Here is a 15,934-nt window from a genome sequence, read left to right as displayed (position 1 = left end):
CACTTCAGATAATGCTAGGAGAAGACATTGCAGCTGAAATTGACATACAATTTCTACCTTGACTAAAATTGGTTTACAACTTCTTGAATAAAATCTTGAGAAAAGTTTTTCATGTAAGGAAATATCAAAAGAAAACAAAAAAGGTCACACTGTGTTTCTAAATTGCTGTAAAAACATTTTCTTAGATTCAGGTCCCCAGTGAATAGTGTGTGAAAGGCTTTGTGAACAATAGTCAAGCAAATAAGTTTTAATCCTAACAAATGTGCCTATCAAGCAGGATCATTTAGAAAAATATTGATGGATCCATTGACATTGCTGTTTCCCTTCCTCATTAGACTACCTCTTTGGTTCTTAGGAGTCCATTGCTTTCCACACAAAGAATTTGTATGCCTCCTTCCTGCACATTTTTCTGTGGCTTGCATTAGCGTTTTCTAAACAGCTTATCACATGCTATTTATCATGGGGATGACTTTGATACCTTTGTGTGAGACCCACAGACCCCCTCTTCTGATGATTAAATCATGGTGCCTATTTCATTACATCACATTCATAACGAATTACTTCATCCATCAATTATTGCAGAACTATTCTCATATCATGATAATGATATGGACTTTCTGCACCATTCAAAACGGGGTGTATAGGAAACAACCCTGCCTTCAACAAAATATGAAAATGAAATTGAAACAGAGAGCAGTCAGCAGCTGTGATATCTGTGAATGCACTGCCAATAGTTACATCATTGTGAGAAATGACACAGTTTCTTCCACCCACAAAGATGCTGCCTGAGCATGAAATGACAAAACAAAAAGGTATATCATGCATCAGCACTATGTTCTTCAGTATTTCCCTATTCTGAATCAAATCCTTCTGCATTGGTAGTTGTTATTTCACTATACAAAAAAGAGTAATTAAATGGAAAATAAATTGGTAAAATTAGTTTTACAGAGCTCTGATTTTTTTTTTTTGATCTACAAGGGTTTTTGTTTAACAGTTCCAAGATAGAAACAATACAGGGAGGTTTTCACAGAATCCTAGAAATGCTGCATTGACACAGATCTTCAGCAATATCTTGGCCTCTCCACTCCTGTGAGCAAGCATATGTGTAGAAATGTTTGTAATTTTCCACAATCTCTAGTTGACCTACCCTAATTAAATTATCCTTTATACCAAAACAGTTTTCCTTACGTATTTACCCTAAAATTCTGCCTTTACTGATTCATTTTCTGTCTTTGGAACTTGTATTTGCAGGGCTTGAATGCTACATGGCCACCCCTAATTCTCCTTGCTCTCTAATATTTCTACCCCATTTTAAACTTTATTCCATAGCCCTAACCCTGTGTTACTAAAAAATTGGACACATGATTCCAGTTGTAATTTTTTTGGTGCTTTGCAGAGAATAATAATTACTTCTGGTCTTGAATGCAACAATCTTATTAGTGCATGAGAGGAAGACATTTGGATTTGGGTTTTGGGTTTTCTTTAAGTTTGTTGATGTTGTTTTGTAGTGTTGTCTTGTGGTGTTGTTTTTTGATTTTTTTCTCCCCAGTATCATTATTTGTTTTTTCAGCTTGGATCCAGTTTCATTATTTCTTCTATTTTTCTCAGAATTTTATTTATGCAGTTACATGGGGGTAGAGGGAAAATTTTGCCTTAGTACTTTGCTGTTATTTGTAGCGAATTTTTTTCACTATGTTCAGATCCTTCTTGCAATTTATCAAGGTCTCAGAATTCTAATCATATTTCCCAGAATATTCAAATCCACCTTGACTCAATGCCATTTTCAAATTCCACAAGCACAATTGTAATTGTATTACCCAAATTGTTAATCAAAACACAAACACCTGGATAATGGGATAACTGGTCCCCTGTTTCCACAGATGAAGTGGAATATTATGGAGAATCACACCATGGTGTACACTGGAGTTCTATTTTGCTTTAGTATGCTTTGAAAACTGATTTACACTAACATATTCTGTGGTCAGTCTGCCTTGATGGATGCAGCATCCTACAATGAGCATTCCTTGTCCAGGAGCCCTGTAACTGTGCTTCATGCCTAAGGGGTTAAGCTTAATGGCACAACGATGTGGAGTCCAGCACCACAGCATCCATTAAAAACAGTATCTATATTTTAGTAGCTGATAGCAACAGACATAATACTTGTCATTGATTTTATAGGTTGAGTTTGCATCATAATATATTGACATTGTACTTTTATATAAGACTTGCTTCAGGGTGTAGCTGCATTCTACACTGAATAACAGGCTAATAAAAACTCCAGCAGAAACAGCTTTACGACCCTCCATTGACTTGTGTTTTACATTGTATTATCTTATTGCAGACATCTGAATTAAAGGTTAACAAACACTATTTAATGGGTTGTCGGAATGAATGTACAGTACATGAATACATGCCTAGCAATGTCTATCAGTTCTCATACTGTACATGCATTGTGAGCTGGATGAAGACAAGACAGTAAATGGGTGATGGCTCCTGACTGACTCTTTTTAGTAGTATGAAATAGCACATTTTGTTATACTTCCTCCAATTAAGTGCATATCTACCATTAAAGCAATCTGTCATCATTTTAACAATGTCATTAACTTCTACAGTGTCTCACACATGCTTTGTTCTTCCTTCAAAATTAGCAGCACATACATTTATATAGAAACTTCGAAATGCAAAATAGGGAAAACAAGTTTAAGAAGTCATCATCTGTAAATTATATAAATAATAAAAAAGTGGTTGCAGGGGAAATGTGACTGCTTTAAAAGGAAAAAGTACATAGTACTTAATCTGCAGAAAATGTACAGTAATAAAAATGTACTAACCTATAAAAGTATAAATTATTTTTCTCTCCCTGGTAATTATAAGGAAATATGGTTTACCATACTATAAAAATGTACTACCCTATAAAAATATACTAAATTATTTGTCTATCTATAGTAATTATCAGGAAATATGGTTTACAATAGAAAAAAAAGTACTAAGCCTGTAAAAATACACTAAATTACACTTCTAGCTATAGCAATTATTAGAAAATATGGTTTAAAACTCATAAAAGTAGCATTTTAAATATAATAACGTTGTCTACAGAGCTACAGAATCAAAAATGAAAATGATTCTTTCCTATATTATTCTCAAAAAAGCTAAACTTGCTTGAGATGGCTCCAGTAAACAGAGGAAGACCTGTTAAATGCCCTGCTTAGCAATGGGTGTTTAAAACAATTGATGGATAAAATATGAACACATTAATATATATATAAATTAATTGATTATTTATTTCCTGAAAGTTTCATGTTCAAATTAATAGTGGCATGCCAGGCAGATGAAGCATCAGCTCTAGAGGCGACCTTTGTTAGCACACAACTATATTTTTCTAAATATAGTTAAGCTGTTATCCTTTTAAATTTGGTTTCAATAATATAAATCAAACATCCTATTTAGTTAAAAACTAAATCATAGTAAATTAATCTATATTACAATTTTTAATTCCTTTCAACTGAAATGGAGCAATGATACCAAAGACTACTAAAAATATATATTGCATTTTGTCAAAAATCTTCATAACCTATAGGAAGCATCAAAGAAAAAATTCAATAGCATTCAAATCACTTGAGAACCTAAGTTCTAATTTCAGAAATTACCTTGGACTAGATCTTTAAAAGTATGAAGCCTACAAGTCCCTCGTAGGTGTTCTAATGCTTCAAAAAACTGTCTTATAGATAAGTGCATAAATTATCTAACTTTCAGTGCAGTTTCTGCCACTCCCTGCTGTCATTTCAAACAGTAGCACACAGAATCTCAGGTCACTTTTGGTAACTTCCTAAATTTTAACCCTAGTTCCAATAGTAGCTAGTCTTTTGACAGAAGAACTACTTTGTGTTGTTATCAGCTTCTTAAGCACTGTCATCAAAGGGACTATTATTCTTTTATTTCCCAATACAATTTAATGTTGGAAACATAGAAAACAAGTGTTAGAAAACAAGTGTTGTTGTATCACTTCAAGCGATTTTTTGTAATATAGAGATTTGTTGTTCTCTATGATCTGGTCTTTCATAGCCTAAAACATATTCTTCTTGAAAGCTTATAGGAACTCAATATAGTCTAGATACCTAAAAAGTTTATAATCTCTGATATGAGCCCTCTCTTTACGTACACTGATGTTCTTATATGATAAGAACATTGTGATTTCTTAATTACCAACTACAAATTTCACAGGACATGGAAAGGAATTTCCATTAAAAAAAACGCCATGGGGCATATGTTAGACAGGTTAGATTTCTCTTTTATAATTCAGGGAAGAATAATTGTCTACATTTTATTTTAATACCTTGAGTGAGGCATTGTTTCCTTATTCAAAAATGCAACTGTAGTTACTTCTTACCGTTTCATTTCAAGCCCTGAAAATGAGAATACCATCAGCTAAAAGGAGGAATTAGAGAAGTTCTTAAATACTGAGGATGTGAGGATCTTCTAGTTCCATGCAGACAGAAGTAATGGATCGGTCCTGGATATAAGGAGAGTTACCGACGTCAATACTGAAAATCTTGTACCTGTACCATTTCTGGTGTGTGCAAGATCCTCTGGAGAGGAGAAAAAGAGTGAGAATCTTTTGCTTTCAGTGTTTCAATTTCTGCATAATAAAATGGATACCCAACTACGTACTCTTCTCTACAGAAGCTAAGAGAAACAGAATGGCCTTGTCATTATCTTGACATAGACCCAGAAAATTCAAGGGGATGTGCCAGTAATTCTACAAGAGCCTATTCCTTGGCTCTCATCCAGCTTGATCCTACAGAAGTTTTGACACCAGTCCAGCAAGACAGAAGGCCTGAGTCAGTTCTCCAGAGAGGCCTGTGCTTTGACACCACTGAGCTATTCAATATACTGATGAGATGGTGACTTCAAGGGCACATGACAAAGTCTACCACTTTTAGACACACTAGGCTGGAGACCTCAGAGAAACTTATGCTTTCAAAGCAGCATGGCAAACTAATGTTTCTGACCCAGTCACTTCATTGCTACTCACCACTTGGCAGCAGATGATAAAGTTACAGATAATAAGATAGAGACTTCATAGTGTTTTTTCCTCATTTCAGACTCTTCTTGGTCCTTCTGCCTCAATATCAGTTCAGGGAAGCTGCTAAAAGGACCCTGCCTTGTTTTGCCTTCAAACTTCTATGTTCTACCACTGTAGCCTCTCAAATGTTAATTCTTTCCCATATGGTCAGCAAAGCAGAACTGCTGAAAAAGACAGACCATGAGAATTTTTGCCTTCAGGTAAGACTGGAAAAATGGATCTGAAAATTGCAGTCTCAAGGAGAAAAGTAACTGTATTTCACACAGGCATTCAGTACCAAGCATCCCTCTGAAATTGTCTCAAATGCACTGAGCTATTGACCATATTAACTGAGACAGAGGTCTTTTGAATGGTCCTTGCAGGAGGGCAGGTATTTCATGATGTGACAATTCAATATGCTCATGGCATAAAAGTGCTCAAAATTTATATTAACGTTTGGCAAAAAATGTACACCCTAGATTTCAATTTTTTTTTTTTAATTCAAGTTTGCCACAAATTAGATTAGAAAGAAAATGAGAGGCTATACCTCACCTATTGATGAGGTGATGGAGATTGTATGATGGGAAAAGGACATGGGAGAAGAAGAAAACAGCTTTTTGTGGAAAATGCTGAGAATGATTCAAGGCATGTAAACAAGGTGGCAAGGAGATGGAGTAGCAGTAAAAGAGGTGTCAGTCTGCTGGCTAGTCAGATTTGGGATTTCAGAGAGTCCTGAAAAACCTCTCAGCATTGTGACTGTCTTTCATCCTGCAGCCTGTGCAATGGGTGTCAGCAAGAATAGGTGCAAGATGTTAGCAAGACAGTATGGGGGGCAGTTAGCGAGGATGCTAACTTTCCCCATTTCCTAACAATCTGAATCCTCAGAGCTGTTGCTTTCCTTTATTTCCTGTTTGACCAAGTTACTTCCTTCTGACTGCATGCATTGCTTTCAGGCACCCCCACATGCCATGGTATGTCCCCAGCTTTGCATTAGTATTTTCCTGTAATTTTCATACTACAGGAAGTAGGTACAATGTAAACTCTGGTGTTCTGAGGGGCTGCATAACAACTTGTCCTCTTCTCCCCCAAACCAACTTGGTAATTTAGAATAATGCAGTACCTTGTTTGATTCCTCAGCTAACAGTTTTCATCACTTGAAATAACAGGTCTCCTACAATGTGTGTTAATTTTGGAAAGAGTATTAATCACCTGCAAGCATTTTGTATTTCTTGATGTACACTTCTAACTTATAGAAATTTAATTCTAATATAATGTCATCCATCAAGATGTACCAAAAATGTAATTTAAAAGGATAGAAGCTCCATATCCTTGCTTGGCTACTCTTCCTCCAGTATTTGACCCTATAAAGGGTCCATGGCATTGTGTGAGCAGCATTACTGTAGTAGCTTTTGAAACCAGGGACCAAAGATCTATCTGCTAATACTAGAATCACTTCTTAATCTTTTCCTATTGGCAGTAACTCACTTGCAACAATGGAAAAACCTGTTTTCCAGATGTATGAAGAAAATCACATAATTACAGGAAAATACATGGGGTGCAGTCTATTTTTTCCTAATTATTTATTAGGCTATTCATTATATGCATATGGCACTATGAAGGAATATGTTTCTATTCATCTTCCTAGCCATATGACTGAATTCACCTATAAGGCATTAACCTGTTGAGGATATGATGTGACAGTCAGTAGTAAATGATATGATGAACTTCAAATATCCAGACACCAGGTCCTATTGATTGACATGTCAAGAGCATGGCATCTTAAAAAATTATAGGCAATGCAAATTGGTATCTTCCTGCAACTTCACTCAAGTATCTTTCAGTTGGTGTAATTAAACTGAAGCAGCATCTGAAATATATCAAACAAGTTATAGATTTAGAAGAAATGCTAAAGGATTTATCATTGGATTAGAATTGTAAGGATTGTAAAAGACTTTTGAAGTTTCATTATGTAGCTTTTTTTCCAAAATTTTAGTAACTACATTGAATCAGATGCATTTTTTATTTTATGGATTTTTATTGGCCTCTGTTGCTAAATATTTTAAATATTGGGTTAGATATGTTAAAAGGCTTCCCCTAGAGAAAGGTCTTTCTAGCATATGAGCTAAACTTCTGTTCATGTAAAAACTTTTCACAGATTATGGATTTGACTGATTACATGTAGAGAACAAAAAGGGATAAATAAAGTATAAAGAACTATTATTTTTATATTTGTTGAAGGTATTAGAGGAGATACCTACAAACTATCTTCTCAGGCACTTCTGAAGAGGGAGGGGAAGGCACAGCCAAGATCTTGTAAACAAGGTGTGAAAAAAGTTGGGAAGGTGGGAAGATTTGCTTGAAGATTCTGTGCAGTTCTACTTCCCCAGGCAGCTGGTGACAAGCTCTTATAGCTAAACCATTGAGCTCCTAAAGTCAACAAAAACACCCCAGAAAACAATTAAGTACTTTAACACAACTTTATTTTTGTTTCCCTAGGGGATAAGTTTAGTGCTGCACCTCTTCCCACACAGCAACTTATTCAAGCTTCTAATTGTTATCCACTTTCAAGTCTAAAATCCACAGTATTGCTATTAGTAGGAATAAGAGAAAGATTGTTTAAAAAAAAAATTGAAACAAGGAATGTCAAGCAGAAAGTACATACTTTATGAAAAAACTCTAAATCAGAAGCTTGCCAGGTGTCTTGTATGTTCAACTGCAAATATTTGTCCTGGTTGCTTTATAAAAAAAATTGTATAAGCAGTCTTCCACATACTGTCTGCTTAGCTTGTGTTCTTTACTCGTGAAGTGATGTGAAGCACTTCATTAGGAATAAGACTTCTTCTACTATATGGAGGACTGAAAAAAAAAAAAATCTGCTCCCACATTTATTTTTACACTCTGGGCAATGACACTTGCTCATTAGCTGAGATCAGCAAGCCAGAATGGCAAAGGCAGATGCAAAAACTGTTGAAGTTGAGAGAAATATTCTCTTCAAAATTTGGTATGCTTGAATTCTGCTGCCCTAAAGCATCAGCTGTGGTCAAGGGTATTGGATTCAATCCAAGTGAGAAAATATTGAAACAAAGCAGTGAGAGAATAAAGCAGATCAGAAATATCTCTAGTTTGATGAAGGAATTGTTCCAGCTACCACAGGAAATTCATGTACAAGACCAAGTTAGTTTATTAGTTAACAAATATTATGTCGCTGAGAGGACCAAACAGAAGAAACACTAGAAATGAGATCTCACATTATGGATCATATTGTATCTCAAGAACAATCTCTGTGACTATTCAACTAGGAAAAGGAGAAAAAAATCACTTTTTCAATGTTAAAGAAACCACACTCAATTTAACAAATACATGGAAAAAGAATTTGTATGTTAATTTCATTTTTTGGATTCCATGGTATGCAAACCATGTTGCAATTTCAGTCTTTTAAAGCGCTTTATCAACCACAGAGTTTAACTGGCCACAGTAGCACAATACAGCATTATCCAGAGCAATGAAATCTTCCTTTTGCTTTTGTCTTCCTTCCACCAGATGTTATATGCATTGATTTATTGTTTATACTGGGGGAGAATACAATGCCCTTCAAAGTTACCGGATGTCTTTCAACACATTTTGTTGGGGTTTGCTTCAAGACATTTGTTCATACTTTCATAGAGTTTCCAGCATATATAAGACAAATATGTTGTTTGCTCTACCTTGCAATCAGGCTTTAAAGCTTCCTCATTAATCCAGCTTTGTCTTAATATTAATCATAGTACTGAACTGTCCTTCCTCTGTCCACATGAATGACTATGATAAGTAGCAATGTCTTCTCTGAGAAAGAGTTAATTTTAATTAATCAAGATATCATCTGTCCTTTGATAGGGATTGTCTCAAGGATCACTTGTTCTAAAACTCCTTCCTCACAGTCATGAAATTATTCTAAGCCTGGGGCAGCAACAGAAAAGTTTAAGAAGAGAGTGAGTAGAGATGGAACAGAATGGATCAAAAATGAGGACTGAAGATGGGATCAAATCTTCAGGGTTTAATTTTGTTTTGATATGGTGTGAAAAAGAAGAAATTACTATTCAAAATGGCATGGAGTTAATGAATAACCACTCCCTTGAATCCATGTGTAAAAGTATGAGCATGTAGCTGACAAAATAGTTGGTTCATTTATGTCAATATGGACTGAAATTTTACAGGTTTTGTACAAGTGTTGAGAACATGAATCTGAATGCTTACCTGTAAATGTGCCAAAGTCTGTTTTATAAATTAAGAAAAGCATGCTAAATGTAAATCTGAAGTTATTCTCTTTGAGTTTCTCTTGTGAGTCTCCAAACATTGCAGTTAACACTGGCAGCGATAACTATCTTTTTCATTTAAATGCCTTTTCAGAAGACTGTATGACTCTGTACAGCAATAATTTTTTGTTTGATTTTTGTGTAGCTGTGATCTTTTGGAACAACAGCATCTTTCCCACTCTTAAGGCAACATTTTTAAAGCAGAGGAACTGACTGAAACTATGCTGAGGTAGTTCTCCAAGACTACAGTATTAAATCAGCTGCTTTCTCCATTTCCTATGAAGTGATGTCAACTGCTCCTTGCTAAACATCATAAAAGGTACTCAGTTACTTCAGAGGTGCTATTCCATTACATGAAAAGAAAACCTTTATCGGTCCTTGTTTAAAAGCACCTTCTCGAGCATGTGGTCAGTGGAAACATGCCCAGATGTTAGTTTATACAGCAACACTTTGAATGCTCTTTTCAGATGAATGGCAGCTAGCCAGCACACCTGCCCCATGAGGAAAGTACACAGGTGTAACTCAGCTAATTAAAGAAAGGGTGGATAAACAGTGTCAAAGAGAGAAAAAGGCCATGTGTATAGCCTAGAGCAGTCTGACCCTATAAGGCTTTCCAAGGACTGATGAAGAGATTATCAAGCTGCTGTATAAATACATCCTTTCTTTCATTTTATCTACTATGCTACTGATCAGTTTGAATATCTTTTCAGCCACAAGAAACAGACATTTTTGGCACTGAGTAGGTAATCCCGGAAAGAGTAATTTTGAGTATTTTTGGAATAGTAATAACAGCCATGGTATTTTCCAAGCAAAGTGTAGGCTACCCTACTCCCAGGATGGTTGAAAACAAATTAACTGATGATTTACTTACTAAAAACCAGTTCCATGCCATAATTAGCCTGAATGTACAAAATGGGCTTTGGTAAGAAAACCATGTTCTTGGACACATTCACAGGGAAGGAAACAGTCTTATCACTCTTGTCCACAATCCCCACCTTCCTCAGCTGTGGGGTCCACACCTGGATCCATACCTGTCACCCCCTTTTCTCATGTGTATGTCAGCAGCCTGTTTGAAGGGGCCGGGATGGTGGAGCAAGCCCTGTGGGCAGGAGCAGGCAGGAGGCTGAAGGCTCCATCCCTGCCAGTGGCTTGCATTGTTTTCTCCCTTTGACTGCTACCTTTCAAGCTGAATGGGATTGGCTTTTTTACTCAAAATTTAATTTCAATTTTGGCGATAAATAAATTGTTGGTTTGGGGTTTTTTTTTTTCTTTTCACTTTTGTTCAGTTTCTCTGTCCTCCTCTGCACAGCGGCTTAATACCGGTAGCTTTCACACATAATTTTCTAACCTCAAAAAATAACAATGAATAATTAGTTCAATTCATATGTTGCTATACTTTACTGAGAATCAGATTCAGAAACTGGAGAATGAAAAAATGCTGCAGCTGGAGGTTATTTTTTTACAACAAAACAAATTTAAAAAGAGAAAAGTTGTTCACGAGATCTCTCAAACCTTTTCTAGCTGACAGATGACTGATAAAACCAGCCCATAGATTTTTAAGGTAATACCATAAATTAAAGCTTTCTTGCAAAACATACCAGTTGGCAAGGTATTCTCAGTTTAATCTTAAAGTATATTTTTTGGTCTACCCAGCTGCTACTAGTTGCCAGCTCTCTTTCAGCTGCATGACAGCATTCCACCTCATCCCAGCAGGTATGATGCTGTGCTGTAAGAGCTGCCATGGAAATTGCTGGCGCCTAGGGGGACAGGTAAATAAATGCTGCTTTTTTAGTACATAACAGTTTTCCCAAGTGGGGAAACAGTATTCAACAGTATCCCAGCAAAGTGGGAGACAGTAAGCTATAACACTGAAAAAAATCTCAGAAAAAATCAAGGTTGATGTTCTGAGTGTCTTCCCCACTTTTGCTGGAAGACTGGAGTCTAATATATCTTTTCCAATTAAGAATTCTTCTGCAATACTAAGTCATTAAGCATCACAGTCTTCATGTGTAATAAACAGCAACTTTCCAAAGACTGAAAAATTAATAATGATGTGCATGCAGTATCTGAAAAATCTGGAATGCAGTTTTCAAGTATTACATTTCCACAACAGCAAATTCAATTACCTGAGCTAAAATCTGTAATATTGGTGTAGCCAAGATATTACAGAGAGTAAAGATTATAGTGAAAAGTAAAATATTTAATAAACATGATTGCAAAAAAAATAGCTGTAAGGCAGGGAAGAATCAGAAGGACAGTGTCTGGGGCTGAAGGTTCATTTGCTTTCTACAGCTACATTCAATGAGTCTGGTAGGAGAAATTATCTCTTCTCATAAATTGTGCCTCATTAGATTTGAAGCTCTTCAGCAGCTTTTGGCTGCCTTTGAATCCACACTGTTATGTTGCTCTAAACACACCCTAACAATTCTGTGTTTTGGATCACAGATCAAAGAGCTATCATTAGAGCAAATATTTAGTCTAGAGTGAATGGTGAGCTCAGGTGTATGAGTAGGGGGAAAAAAGAAACAAAGAAAATTGAGGTGGAAAAAAGAAACAAAGAAAATTTTCAGGTTTAAAGTAGATTGGGAAATATTTCTAGTACTTTAATATCCTAAATATTGATGTATCTTTATTTTCTTTAAAATAGTTTCTGTTTAATCAAAATTTTATTCATGTATTAAAAAACAAAAAATTGCACTTCCCTTTGCCGGTGTGCTGCACTTGACCCAGACAGAGAAACTATGATTACTGCTGGGTTTATGTGCTTATGGAGGAAGCCTAGAATAGACGAAAATCTCTGTGATCCAACTATGCCAGTTTGAAAAAGAAGTGGAGATTTCAAGTTCCTGAGAAATTTTCTGGGGAGAAATTGTAACTGAAGAGACAGGTTGATGAAGAGTTAGGATAGAGTGCTTTGGAAGTATGGATGATGCTAAGGTATATATCTATACTCTATACATTTAGAGTATAAACAAGACTCCTTCTGTAAAAAATGTTTAATGATATTGTATCTCTGGTTGCACAAAACTCTGAAGTTCTTCCTCTAAAAGAAATTGATGTTATGAATGTAAGGTAGGTCTTAAGAAGTTTACTAATCAAATACTGCATGGCACATTCACCTGCAATAGAGGTATGATAAGGATTGAATTTTTTCAGTGTTGTTGATTATTTTTTCATATAGTCAAGAAGGAGATAAGATAGAAAATTAAGTGTGACCGCCAATGTGTAGCAAGAAATAACTTCATCTGGCTCAGAAGTACTGAAAGACAAAATAGGGAAATATTTTATTGATAATGGGGGCAAAAAAGTCAAATATTTGGAGGATTAATTAAAATGACTTGTAATCTAGGAGGCCTAGATGGGGCGAGCTGCCTCACGTTGGTGCTGATAGACCTCCTTAATAAACAGGTAAATTCTGATAGGTGTTACACATAACCATAATGCATAAACCCTATTTACTTCTTGGAAAATATCAAATTATTGTAATCTCATATCTAGGAAATTAAACAGCACAGGTGAGTATTGTTGGTGAAATTTTAAAGAGGTGACTTCAGGCAGCTGATCATGTGGCAGGGGATGGCTCTGCCTGTCTCCAAGGAGTACCCAGGACATGAGCTCCCTCTGCTCCAGTCCCCTCCAGATCTCCAGCCAATGCAGGAGGCACAGCCATCCTCAGGGCTGGTGCTTCTATTCTGAGTCTGACAGCAGCGTCTCTTTCTCTCCTGGTTGTCTCTTCCCCGGGCGGCAGCCCGTCAGGAGAGCAGGCGTGACGCTCCTCTGCGCAGGATTCAGCAGCGCCAGCCAGGGAAGGCAGCGCCAGAGCTGCCACCCCACCTGCCACAGCCTGAATCCCTGCCACAACTGCGAAACCATGGCCAGCCGTGCAGAACTGCGCGCAGCTCCTCAGCACAGTATTTGTGCCACTTGCAAGTGCAGATTGAAACTGGATACCACTATTCACAAACTAGCGGGATTTAATAAAATTATAAAATTCTGAAAAATTAAAATAATATTACTTCTCTAGAAAAGAAAAGAGGCAAAAATTACCCCAAAAATGTTTTGGCTTCTATTTTGAAAAAGAAGGAAACGAAAAAGGAAAAGGAAAAGAAAAAGAAAAAGGAAAAGGAAAAGAAAAAGAAAAAAATAAAAACTTGAATGTACTTTAAAGGATGAAGCAATCTGACAGGGAAGCAAAAAGATTCTATTTTGAAGTTGCTCGACTTTTCTGTTGTAGCACTGCTCACAAAAGGCTAGGGGTATGACTTTAATAGTTTGTAAGGCAGTGCACAGTCTTTAGAAAATAACAGTATTCAGCTTCTTGTATCATACATTTAGACTAACATAAGTCAGTAACATGAATGGTGTTGTAATATTCAGTTTAGTTATTTTCTAATCTCTGCAGAGAGAGTTAGGCTTTATGAAAAGTGTCACAAGAGCCACCTCCCAAAGAGAGAAACTTGGGAAAGGCCTCAATTCACTGAAAACACACTAAAGGAATAAATTTTTAATTAGATTTATTACATAAATGAGTTTCTTGGAAAGTATTTGAAACAATTTTTGTTTGGAGATTCTGGACTACATATTTGATTACAACAAACTGAATTTGAGGGCAAACAGAGAGGATGAATCTTCTCTGTTTGAAAGTTTTATATCTCCCTGTTCAAGCCTTGGATTTAGAGTTCCTGTAAAAATTTGACATCAGTTGCAATGATTTATGAATCAAGTGGCCTTGCTGTTGGGATAGTTTCTTTCAGTGTCTTTGGCATGCTGGAATTAGACACATGACATTTAACTTAATATAAGCTTACTGGAGAAACTATAAGACAGCACAATCCTAAATATAGCTGGAATTAGTAAAATCCATGCCCTAGCTTTTCAGTACTAAGGTGCTATTTTGAGGATCACATTAGCATTACACAACTTCTTTCGTCAGTGCGAGGCATCTCAAGTCCAAAATGAGCATATAAACGCTGAGAAGTCGTGCTTTTGGGACTGAGAAACTGTTGTCATGCAAAGCAGAGAAGCACCAATAGGTGCTGTTGCAGGAGCAGAAGAAACAAATCTTTCCAAGTCACTTTTCTTAATTTCCAGGGTCCCTTATCCTGGTCATTGTTTACAATGTTAACATCACATGGTGTTGAAAATCTATCTTCTTAGTTGGATTATCTTTTAGACATGAGGTCCCCAAAGATTCAGAAATTCACAACTTGGAATGCACATCCAGCATCTTAAGTGAGGGTGAGCTGCTAATCCAAGGCAAGGATCAGACTGTCATTTACAGTGGGATATGGCACAGACTCCTCAGTGGTGGCAAAGGAGCTTTGTCAGCCCCTGCCTTCTTCCTTCAGCAACATAGAAAAAGCACCCAAAATGTGGCAGGTAGGGCTGCTGTAGCCATGCTTTGCAATTTCTTCTCCCACCCTTTGTTCCCGGGTGCTGTGGGCACTGGGAATAGCTATACAGATTTGGAGAAAGATGAGGAGAGAATATGAGTTTATTTTGTTTTATATTATTTTCCCTTTTCTAGTAAATTTGTCTCAGTGGGCACATATTCACCTATTTTTAAGGGCCCTGCTCTAATACTTTAAGGGCTGCAATAATTGTTAAGAGGTTTGTTCTGATAGATATTCTAGTAGCAATACTGTATCATGCTCAGCAGACCAGCTCAGTGGTCCAAAAATGTTTCCAGTTCTCTGCATTGCACAGTTTCATTTACTCTGAGTAAGTAACAATTTAAAAGGTATTGACTGAGTTCACCACCTAAGGTGACATGATATGGAAGGTTGCCACCGCTAGCTGATGTAGATTTTATAGCAAACCCCTGTTTCTCAAATGCCATGTTGTTGTTTAAACTCTGGTGACAGTGACTGAAACTGGTAGATTGCCTTCTGGTAATATTTCTATTGGACAACATGACAAGTTGAATTATGCTGTATAACAAATTCTACATACTACCACAGCTTTTAGAAAATTGTTTTTGTCAGCTAAGAAATTATTGATTTAGTAAAAAAATATTTAAAGTCAGGCAGTAAGAAAACTGGTGAAAAGGTTAGGTATAGTGTACTTTCCCAGAAATTGCCCCATAAATTCTTCAGTCATCAACACTAAAACCGTGATATCACCTGAACTTCTAGATAGTCATCTCTAGCTACAGAACATATGCTTTAGGAGACTCAATTTTGGTTGTACAGTAGACAAAACAATAAATAAAACTTCTTATAGAATTAAAATTACATTAGTGAAGCTTGTTTTCGGACTTCTAAGTCAAAGAAAAATGAAAATTTATTTAATTTGCAAGAGTAATTTTATATGTCATGACAGCAAAGTTATAAAGGAAATAATGTACCAAAAAAAAAGCAGTGAGTACTGGGCTTTCAGAGACTTATTCCTTACTTCAAAAATATCTAGAATAATACTGCTAACAAAAACCTTGCACAAAACAAGAAAACATGTTTCTAAGCATGGTGAAGGGACCTGATGTAACTTTGTAGGTGTGAAAAGTGTTAAGCTTTGAAGCAGTGTTTCTAGGGTAAGTTGTACAGCTTAGAGGGAACCTGTATGAATGTGGAGACACATAAAA

The sequence above is a fragment of the Ammospiza nelsoni genome, chromosome 6, assembly GCF_027579445.1.
Source record: "Ammospiza nelsoni isolate bAmmNel1 chromosome 6, bAmmNel1.pri, whole genome shotgun sequence".
In the NCBI taxonomy this organism is placed as follows: Eukaryota; Metazoa; Chordata; class Aves; order Passeriformes; family Passerellidae; genus Ammospiza; species Ammospiza nelsoni.
The sequence above is the reverse complement of the archived record's forward strand: the minus strand, read 5'-3'. Positions refer to the sequence as shown.